Raw genomic sequence first — 12,289 nt, forward strand, 5'->3', positions numbered from 1 at the left:
CTTAGAAAAGCTAAGCATGCATGAAAGTTTAAGTCTCTAGAATTGATTTAGTAATTTCTAAAGGTGAAATCCTAGAAAGCATGGAATTTTGAAAATGATTTAGGCAGATTTTGTTTGGATCGATTGAACCTTTCAAGCCAACCTTAATGAACATTTATCCCTTAAAACCCAACATTGAGACTATATGTCCTGATTTTATTGGAACATTGCATACATGAGTCATTCATTCTTTAATATTTATCTCTAAATTGTCCCAAATAATAGACTCAATCTGTAACAGCCCGATTTAGGGCCAAAACAGAATAGTGGTTTCGAAACCACAAATCTAAGGTTGAAAAAAATTATTTTGATTAAGTTTTAGTGTTTATATTATGATTTCATAATTGTGTGAAAATTTCGTTGCGAAATTTTATCGATTGGGTGTTTAATTTGATATTTAGGACTAAATTGAAATAGGTAAAAAAAAATGTGTGTGTTCTAGTTCATAAAGTACTTGATTGAAATGGGGGTTTTAAGTAGAGGTCCTTAAATGGAAATTAGACCATTATACTTTCTATGGACAAAAATTAGGACATGGATGGAATTTTAAGAAAGTTTAGTAGTAAGGGCATTTTGGTCATTTGTATCCTAAATGAAATAAAATGGGAAAAATAACACAAAAATGTGTTCATCTTCATTCAAGCTTGGCCGAAACTTACATGTTCTCCATAGCTAGGGTTTTTCCCAAGTTTTCAAGCTCAATGGTAAGTGCATTCAAGTCCCGTTTTTAATGTTATTTACATTTTTGAAATCCTCGTAGCTCGGTCTACCTATTTCTACCATTATTTCGAGTTAGGGTCTATGTTTAAAATTTTACCCATGAATGATATGCATGTATTTTGATGTTTTATGGTAGAATATGAATGTTTAAAGTTAGGAGAACGATCTTTTCTAAGCGACTTTTAGCGAAAACGAGCAAAATGGCATAATCAGTAAAAATACCCATTGTTCATAACTATGTGTTAGAGTGAGAATTTGATGTTGTCATAGAAGGGAAAAATAATCAGCATGTCATAAAACATAATAATAAGGGCTGAAATTAAATTTCCAAGCCTAGGGGTAAAATCGTAATTTTGTAAAAGTTAGGGGAAAAAATGTAATTTTTCCATAATGTGATTTTTGGATTGAAATAAATAGTATGAATGTTAAATGAGCTAAATGTGTTGTTATAGATTAAGAAAGGCGTGGAATCGATCTCGAACGGGGAAAGAAAAAGGTTTTGGACTAAATTGCAAAATTTCTATATTTTGCACCGAGGTAAGTTTGTATGTAAATAATACATTAACTTCATTTACATTTTTATATTTCAGCCTATTATATGTATTTTAGCTAATTTTGAAGCATAAATTGACTATTGGAGGAATGGAAATAAGTAATAGAGAGAGAAATCCCGGTTGAACATTTGGAAAGATTTAATAATAAAGATGGAGCGTAGCTAGGTCACATGTATGGTGCTGAGTGCACATCATGTGTACAAGAAAGCTATGAGATACTATGTAGTAGCTAGGTCACATGTGTGATACGGGATGTATGCCATGTAGACAAGAGAGCTACGGGAGAGATAAATGTAGCTAGGTCGCATGTGTGATTCCAAGTGAAGGACACCATGTAGACAAGAGAGCTACGAGATAAATTGGCTAGGTCACATGGGTGGTGCTATGTGTTCACCATGTGTACAAGAGAGCCGAATTATATGAAATATGATAGTGGGGCAGTATGCTGAAACCATCAAGTATCGAGGATTGATCCGAATTGTTCAACGGGATAATTTTACGGTGGCATTGTAATCATGGACCTATACTTGTAATGTATGAAATGTGGTGAAAATGAATTGTGATATGTATGCTAAGTGAGGTTAATACAAGGAAAGTGTGAAAGAGTGAATTTGCAATAATACTGTTTTGGACAGTAGCAGTGACGTGACTTTGAAAAATCACAAAAAATAGTATAAATTTAATTAGAGGCTGAATGAGATATGAAATCAAATCTCAATGAGCTTATTTTCATATAAAAGAAACAGAGCAAGCAAAGTAACTCTATATTTTGAGATATTTATATTTGTGTGTGACTTGTTCAGATTGACTATGTGATCCCCTGTTCTGACTTTGATAAATCATTAAAAATTGTAAAAAAATAATTAAGGCATATAGTTTATATTTATAGATTTCTTATTGAGTCTAGTTTTAAATGAAACATGTTTCATGGCTATTTGAATTGTGTACTGGGAGAAATTCAACTCGTAGTGAACAGAGGTCATATCAGTCGAGCTGTATAATAGGGGAAACTTTAACTAATAAACTGTACTAATTGGCTGGACCAAAAATTCTAGAAAAAAATTAGTAAGAATTTATATGAGTCTAGTTTCAGGAAAATTTTATGGATTTGAATTTCAAGTGGAGTAAATATTGAAATTAAAGTAAATATTGAAAGTGGAGTAAATATTGAAATTAAAAGTAAAAACACTTGAGTTAATGTGTAAACATATTAGATTCTTTAATTATTATTTATATACTTACTTACTAAGCTATATAACCTTACCTTCTTTTCTCTCATTTGTCTTATAGTGTCATCCGGCATTGCTCGGGAGTTAAGGATCGTTGAAGATCTACCACACTATCAATACTTTTGGGTATTTGAACTAAACATTTCTTTTGAATTATGGCATGTATAGTAGGCTTCGTTATTTTGTTACGTGTCATAATTGCCTAGGTTTAAAATATTGGTTACATTATTTAACCAAATTATTTTGTATAAGCCATTGAAGTTGGCTAATATTGTTCATGACATATGTTATAATGATGCATTATCTATTTGGATGACATATTTCTATTTCGGTTTCGTTTAATGATATATATTATGATCTGGTAATACCTCGTACCCTGTTCGATGTGGAACACAGGTAAGGGGCGTTACATTTAGTGGTATCAGAGCTATGGTTTAGTCGGTTCTCGGACTAATATAGTGTGTGTAAAAGTCTAGCTATACATGCCATAAATATACTGTGATAGTATGGTGACTCGATTATTCTAAACGTGTTTTGTTTTAATATAGTAATGGATCTGATGGGCTGCGGTGATGATCTTGATAGTAATGTGCCGGCTCCCGCACAAGGGACCGCGCTTGTAGAAAGTAGATCTGAGACATTGAGATAGGGAGATGAGGCTCGAGATGCCTTTCTCCAAATGATGAACAATTGGTATACTGAGTTTATTCGAGCAAACCCAAATGCTCAACCTCCTCCACCCCCTCCCATACCTTAGACGGTTCTTGTAGCTGCTTAAGGCATAGATTTGGTAAGAATGAACAAGCCTCCGGTTGACAAGATTCGAAAACAAGGGGCCAAAGAGTTTAGAGCAAAGATCGATGATGATCCCGAGAAAGCGGAGTTCTGGCTTGAAAATTCTACCCGTGTATTTGATAAGCTCTCATGTACACCCGAGGAGTGCTTAAAGTGTGCTGTATTACTTTTGAGAGATTCAGCCTACCACCGGTGGAAGACTTTGGTAGCAGTGGTGCCAAAAGAAAGGGTTACTTGGGATTTCTTCCAGGAAGAATTCAGAAAGAAATACATAAGTCAGCGATTTATTGATCAAAAACGGAAGGAGTTCCTTGAATTGAAGTAGGGCAAGATGTCTGTGGCAGAGTATGAACGCGAATTTGTAAGGCTTAGCAAGTATGCCCAGGAATGTGTGTCCACCGAGGCCATTATGTGTAAAAGGTTTGAGGATGGGCTAAATGAGGACATTAAAGTGCTTGTGGGAATTTTGGAGCTGAAAGAATTTGTAGTATTGGTTGACCGAGCTCTTAAAGCCAAAGAATTGAACAAAGAAAGAAGAAAAGCTACTATTGAGGCTTGAGATGTCAGAAAGAGGCCGATAAGCAAGTCATTTCAATCTCAATCAAAGAGGTCCAAAGAGATAAACCCTCGAATGATAGTTTCAGTTGGGGATTCACACAGAGATCGTGGTAGGGCATATTCGGGGTTTAAAGCTCAAGCTACTTCAGTGGCAAGTGTGGGTAATGTGCGATCTAGAAAGCCCGAATGTTAGCAATGTGGCAGGCAACATTTTGGTGAGTGTTGGGGAAACGAGCGAGCTTGTTTCAAGTGTGGTTCTCGCGAGCATTTTATCAGAGACTGTCCGGAGAAAGTTAAAGAAGAAAACTTTCAGAGTGCTAGACAGAGTACTACTGTTAGCAGAGGTAGACCACTGAGAAATACTAGAGGTGGAGCTAGCAGTAAAATTGTAATGAAAGATTCAGCGGCGAGATCAGAAGCTAGAGCGCCTGCTAGAGCTTATGCCATACGTGCCCGAGAGGATACATCATCTCCCGATGTGATTACTGGTACATTTTCTCTCTATGATGCTATTGTTATTGTATTGATTGATCTCGGGTCTACTCATTCCTATGTTTGTATGAATTTAGTATCTAATAAAAAGTTGCCTGTTGAGTTTACTGAATTTACAATTAAAGTGTCGAACCCCTTAGGCCAATATGTCCTAGTTGATAAGGTTTGCAAGAATTGCCCATTAATGATTCAAGGTCATTGTTTTCCGGCTAATCTGATGTTGTTACCATTTGATGAGTTTGACGTTATTTTGGGAATGGACTGGTTGACATTGTATGATGCTAAGGTAGATTGTAAACAGAAAACACTAGAGTTGAAATGTGAAAATGGTGAAACTCTGTAGGTTGAAACAGATGAATCAAATAAATTGCCTATGGCGATTTAGCACATGTCTGTAAATACATGAGGAAAGGATGTGAAGCTTATCGGCCTATGTAATGAATCTTGGTATGTCTGAATTGAAGCTTGAATCGATCTGTAGTCTGTGAATTTTAGATGTATTTCGGAGGAATTGCCGGATTGCCTCAAGCAGGAGATAGAGTTTGCCATTGATTTGTTGCGGGTCTTGACCGATCTCGATTGCTCCATATAGAATGGCTCCGATGAATTAAAAGAATTGAAGGCTCAGTTGCAAGAGTTAACAGACAAGGGATTTGTGAGACCGAGTTTCTCTCCCTGGGGTGCTCCCGTATTGTTCGTAAAGAAGAAAGATGGCTCAATGAGGCTTTGCATTGATTACCGTCAGCTCAACAAGGTGACTATAAAGAACAAGTACCCATTACTGAGGATTGATGATTTATTCGATCAATTAAAGGGGGTCACAGTGTTTTCAAAGATCAATTTGAGGTCCGGTTACTACCAGTTGAGAGTTAAGGAGTCGGATGTGCCGAAAACCGCCTTTAGGACAAGGTATGGACATTATGAGTTCCTTGTGATGCCTTTTGGCCTAACAAATGCTCCAGCTATATTTATGGACTTGATGAACCGAATCTTTCGGCCATATTTAGATAAGTTTGTAGTAGTGTTTATAGATGACATTCTAATTTATTCTCGGGATGGATTTGAGCACGCCGAACACTTGAGAACCATATTGCAGATCTTGAGAGAAAATAAATTGTTTGCTAAGTTTAGTAAAAGTGAGTTCTGGCTTCGTGAAGTCGGATTTTTGGGACATATAGTCTCAGGTGATGGTATTCGGGTGGATCTGAGCAAGATTTTTGCGATCGTTGATTGGAAACCGCCAAAGAATGTATCCGAGGTTAGAAGCTTTTTAGGGTTGGCCGGGTATTATAGACGCTTTGTCGAGGGATTTTCGATGATTGCCTCTCCTATGACTAAGTTGCTGCAAAAGAATGTTAAGTTTGAATGGACTGATAAATGTCAGCAGAGTTTTGAAAAGCTGAAAGCACGATTGACTGAAGCACCAATTTTAGTACAGCCCGAGCCAGGGAAGGAGTTCGTAATTTATAGTGATGCATCATTGACAGGCCTTGGATGTGTACTAATGCAAGAGGGTAAAGTGGTAGCTTATGCCTCGAGACAGTTAAAACCGCATGAGAAGAACTATCCTACACATGATTTGGAATTGGCCGCTATTGTCTTTGCCTTGAAGATTTGGCAACATTATTTGTATGGTGAAAAATGCCAAATTTTTACTGATCACAAAAGTTTGAAGTATTTGATGAATCAAAAGGATTTGAATATGAGACAACGGAGATGGCTTGAATTATTGAAGGATTATGAGTTAATGATTGATTATCATCCGGGAAAAGCGAATGTAGTTGCTGACACTTTGAGCAGGAAATCTCTTTTTACTTTGAGAGCCATGAATAAGGGGTTAGCATTGTCTGATGATAGGTCAATCTTAGCAGAGATGAGGGCTAAACCGTTATTTCTCCAGCTAATTTGTGATGCTCAAAAGAACGATAGTGAGTTGCGAACCAAGAGAACTCAGTGCGAATTGGGTTACGACTCAGATTTTCGAGTTGGACCGGATGACTGTTTGATGTTTCGAGACAGGATATGTGTACCGAAAAATGATGAATTGATTTAGAAAATATTACATGAGGCGCACAGTGGTTGTTTGTCGGTTCACCCTGGTAGCACAAAAATGTATAATGATTTAAAGAAGTTATATTGGTGGCCAGGCATGAAAAGGGACATTTCTGAATTTGTAACCAAGTGTTTGATCTGTCAACAAGTAAAAGCTGAGCATCAAGTGCCTTCAGGATTACTCCAACCGATAATGGTGCCTGAGTGGAAATGGGATAGGATTACCACGGATTTTGTAACCGGTTTGCCTCTAACTCCTAAAAAGAAGGATGTTGTCTGGGTAGTGGTTGATAGGTTAACAAAGTCAGCTCACTTTATATCGGTACGTACCGATTACTCACTTGATAAATTAGCTGAATTATATATTGCTAAAATTGTGAGGTTGCACGAGGTACCTATGTCTATAATATCAGATAGAGATCCGAGGTTTACCTCGAGATTCTGGAAAAAGTTACAAGAAGCTTTGGGTACAAAATTGAACTTTAGTACTGCGTTTCATCCACAAACAGATGGTCAGTTGGAAAGAGTAATCCAAGTACTCGAAGATATGCTTAGATGCTGTGTTTTAGAATTTGAAGGCACTTGGGAGAAATATCTATCTTTGGTTGAATTTGCCTACAATAACAGTTTTCAGTCAAGTATACAGATGGCACCGTACGAAGCCTTGTATGGTCGCAAGTGTCGGACTCCTTTATATTGGACCGAACTTAGTGAGAAACCAGATTCACGGAGTTGATCTAGTTAAAGAACCCAAGAGAAAGTAAAAGTAATTCGTGATTGCTTGAAAGCTGCTTCAGATCGACAAAAGTCATATGCAAATTTAAAAATAAAAGAGATTGAATTCCAGGTAGGTGATAAAGTGTTCTTGAAGGTGTCACCATGGAAGAAGGTTCTGAGATTTAGCCGAAAAGTCAAGTTGAGTCTGCGTTTTATTGGGCCGTACGAGATTACTGAAAGAATTGGACCAGTGGCATATCGGTTGGCCTTACCGGCAGAGTTAGAAAGAATTCATAACATGTTTCATGTATCAATGTTGCGACGCTATCGTTCTGATCCTTCACATGTGATTTCTCCAACAGAAATTGAGATTCAATCGGACTTGACCTATGATGAGGAACCGATTAAGATTTTGGCTCGAGAAGTAAAATAGTTGAGAAAGAAAAGTATAGCTTTAGTGAAAGTGTTATGACAAAGACATGGAGTAGAAGAAGCTAGGTGGGAATCGTAGGAAGCCATGAGAAAACAGTACCCAAATCTCTTTACCGGTAAGATTTTCAGAGACGAAAATCCCTAAAGGAGGGGAGAGTTGTAACAGCCCGATTTAAGGCCAAAACAGAATAGTGGTTTCGAAACCACGAATTCGAGGTTGAAAGAAATTATTTTGATTAAGTTTTAGTGTATATATTATGATTTCATAATTGTGTGAAAATTTCGTTGCGAAATTTTATCGATCGTGTGTTTAATTTGATATTTAGGACTAAATTGAAATAGGTAAAAAAAATGTGTGTTCTAGTTCATAAAGTACTTGATTGAAATGGGGGTTTTAAGTAGAGGTCCTTAAATGGTAATTAGACCATTATACTTTATATGGACGAAAATTAAGACATGGATGGAATTTTAAGAAAGTTTAGTAGTAAGGGCATTTTGGTCATTTGTATATTAAATGAAATAAAATGGGAAAAATAACACAAAAATGTGTTCATCTTCATCCAAGCTTGGCCAAAACTTACATGTTCTCCATAGCTAGGGTTTTTCCCAAGCTTTCAAGCTCAATAGTAAGTGCATTCAAGCCCCGTTTTTAATGTTCTTTACATTTTTGAAATCCTCGTAGCTCGGTCTACCTATTTCTACCATTATTTTGAGTTAGGGTTTATGTTTAAAATTTTACCCATGAATGATATGCATGTATTTTGATGTTTTATGGTAGAATATGAATGTTTGAAGTTAGGAGAACGATCTTTTCTAAGCGATTTTTAGCGAAAACGAGCAAAACGGCATAATCGGTAAAAATACCTACTGTTCATAACTATGTGTTAGAGTGAGAATTTGATGTTGTCATAGAAGGGAAAATGATCAGCATGTCATAAAACATAATAATAAGGGCTGAAATTAAATTTCTGAGCCTAGGGGCAAAATTGTAATTTTGTAAAAGTTAGGGGGCAAAAATGTAATTTTTCCATAATGTGATTTTTGGATTGAAATAAATAGTATGAATGTTAAATGAGCTAAATGTGTTATTATAGATCAAGAAAGGCGTGGAATCGATCTCGAACGGGGGAAGGAAAAGGTTTTGGACTAAATTGCAAAATTTCTATATTTTGCACCGAGGTAAGTTTGTATGTAAATAATACATTATCTTCATTTACATTTTTATATTTCAGCCTATTATATGTATTTTAGCTAATTTTGAAGCATAAATCGACTATTGGAGGAATGGAAATAAGTAATAGAGAGAGAAATCCCGGTTGAACATTCGGAAAGATTTAATAATATAGATGGAGCGTAGCTAGGTCACATGTATGGTGCTGAGTGCATATCATGTGTACAAGAAAGTTATGAGATACTATGTAGTAGCTAGGTCACATGTGTGATATGGGATGTATCCCATGTAGACAAGAGAGCTACCCGAGAGAAAATGTAGCTAGGTCGCATGTGTGATTCCAAGTGAAGGACACCATGTAGACAAGAGAGCTACGAGATAAATTGGCTAGGTCACATGGGTGGTGCTAAGTGTTCACCATGTGTACAAGAGAGCCGAATTATATGAAATATGATAGTGGGGCAGTATGCTGAAACCATCAAGTATCGAGGATTGATCCGAATTGTTCAACGGGATAATTTTACGGTGGCATTGTAATCATGGACCTATACTTGTGATGTATGAAATGTGGTGAAAATGAATTGTGATATGTATGCTAAGTGAGGTTAATACAAGGAAAGTGTGAAAGAGTGAATTTGCAATAATACTGTTTTGGACAGTAGCAGTGACGTGACTTTGAAAAATCACAAAAAATAGTATAAATTTAATTAAAGGCTGAATGAGATATGAAATTAAACTCAATGAGTCTATTTTCATATAAAAGAAACAGAGCAAGCAAAAGAACTCTATATTTTGAGATATTTATATTTGTGTGTGACTTGTTCAGATTGACTATGTGATCCCCTGTTCTGACTTTGATAAATCATTAAAAATTGTAAAAAAAAATTAAGGAATATAGTTTATATGTCTAGATTCCTTATTGAGTCTAGTTTTAAATGAAACATGTTTCATGTCTATTTGAATTGTTTATGGGAGAAATTCAACTTGTAGTGAACAGAGGTCGATCGGTCGAAATGTATATATGGGAAACTTTAACTAATAAACTGTACTAATTGGCTGGACCAAAAATTCTAGAAAAAAATTAGTAAGAATTTATATGAGTATAGTTTGAGGAAAATTTTATGTATTTGAATTTCGAGTTTTGTAACTCGAGTTATGATTTATTTAGTGAACATGACGCAGGAGAGACAACTCAATCAAAGTGGTGTAAATATTGAAATTAAAAGTAAATACACTTGAGTTAATCTGTAAACATATTAGATTCTTTAATTATTATTTATATACTTACTTACTAAGCTATATAAGCTTATCTTCTTTTCTCTCTTTTGTCTTATAGTGTCGTCCGGCATTGCTTGGGAGTTAAGGATCGTTGAAGATCTGCCACACTTTCAATACTTTGGGGTATTTGAACTAAACATTCCTTTTGAATTATAGCATGTATAGTAGGCTTCATTATTTTGTTACGTTGCCTAGGTTTAAAATATTGGTTACATTATTTAACCAAATTATTTTGTATAAGCCATTGAAGTTGGCTAATATTGTTCATGACATATGTTATAATGATACATTATCTATTTGGATGACATATTTCTATTTCGGTTTCGTTTAATGATATATATTATGATCTGGTAATACCTCGTACCCTGTTTCGATGTGGAACACGAGTAAGGGGTGCTACACAGTCTATCCAGAATATTTTCTGAAGATAATTTAGGAGGAGTTGAAAAGAAGTATCAAATGCTCAAAAATATTGTAATACATGTAATAATATGCTCAAGTGTAAAAAAAATCATATGTACTCAAAAATATATATACAAAGAGCATGTGTACTCAAGTTCAAAGATAAGTTGAAGAATTTTGGGGGTATTTATTCCGAAGGTCCAATGCAAGCTGAGTCTAACATTTTTAGCTTAAAATTATATATCTTTTACCTTTACCTACCCCTAGCCAAGCTATGTTACAACATATTTAAAAGACCTATTTATTCAGATCTTTGTGCTGACTACATTAGTGGAGAGAAATTACTAAACTCAAATTATGAAGGCATAATTAAACTTAGGGTTTGCAGTTTAGTCTTAAATGAGGAAATAAAAGTTAACTGGTAAGAATTTAGTATATAATTATTAAGGAAACATTTAGTTATATTCTTGCTTTCATGACATAATTGAGAATAATTGAACAATGTGTATACATAAGTTGCATGATTTCAGATTTTTGGTTCTTAAGCAAAATTGCACTAAACTCATAATCGTGGGAAGAAATAATTTCTGAAGAAAATTTTTCAAAGGTGATTTTATTAAACTTCTTTTGCACGTATAGAAACACTAAAATATATAGACTTTTTTAGCACCTTTTGAGCCTTAATTCATGCAGTTTCTAAGTAAATTCTTTTGAATTTTATACTTTTCTTATAAAATAATTAAATTGAACTTAATTTATGAAACATTTTGAATTTTAGTTATTTTATATTAAATTTTCTTAATTTAGTCAATTTTCGATTGTTTTGCACAAAGAGTGAAAGATCAGCTCAATAGCCACCTTGAGAAGACTGAATTTTTGAAGCATTCTTCGGAGCATCTAACACATGAAGATGGCTGATTATGTTATAGTCATGGACTCCCAATTCAAACCTCTTATACCCATAAAAAATATGTACTTAATCCAATAAGAATTAGGAAAAGTTACTCCTAGCCTGGTGCAAAGAAAGGGGTCTAATTTTGTTAAATTAAATAGGACTGATCCACTAAGGGAAGATCAGCCCAATACAGACCCAATTGCTGACCAAATCATCTAATTAAGATTATTATAAGATTTTCAAAATATCCTTTAAAACTTTCTTCAAATCATGGTCCAACCCCTCCTCTTTTCGTGCATTTTCTTTCTAGCCACAAGCTAAAAATAGTAAACTATCCCAACCTCTCCTTCCGCCTAGCATGGCCAGCCATAAGAAGGGGGATTAGCTGCGATTTTTAGCCAATTCAAGCTACTATTTTCAAGTATAAATACCCCTCTTCACCTTCTCATTTCTCATCCCACACACATTCACTCATCCATCTCTTCATTCAGTCTCATCCTCTTCTCTTCTCCTACTAGCTTTCCCTTTCTTTTTCCATCCCCTCTCTTGAAAAAAAGCTTTCCATAAGTCTTAAGAGCATCCTTAATCGGAATTTTTAGAGCAATTTGCTTGGTTGTGGTGGCAATCCAAAATAATAAAGGAATGAGCGAACGAATCTTGCCTCGAGAATGACCAGAATCGACTAGAGTTTTCTCTTCCTTTTTCTCATCTTTTGGTTTGTTAAATTGATAAACATGATTTCAATTGAGCATTTGATTTTAAATAATATCATGATAGATTAAATTTATTTATGTTGGAATGTTGTGATCTTCATGGTTTGTTTCATTTAATTTTATTAAATGATGTTCTGCGCTTTTCGATCCATTTATTCATACAAGTAAAATCAAGATGAAATTTCTATTACATGATTTATGTGAAATAATGTTTGAGTTAATTAATTAATCTAAACAAGATT

Source organism: Gossypium arboreum, chromosome 2 (assembly GCF_025698485.1).
Source record: "Gossypium arboreum isolate Shixiya-1 chromosome 2, ASM2569848v2, whole genome shotgun sequence".
Lineage (NCBI taxonomy): Eukaryota > Viridiplantae > Streptophyta > Magnoliopsida > Malvales > Malvaceae > Gossypium > Gossypium arboreum.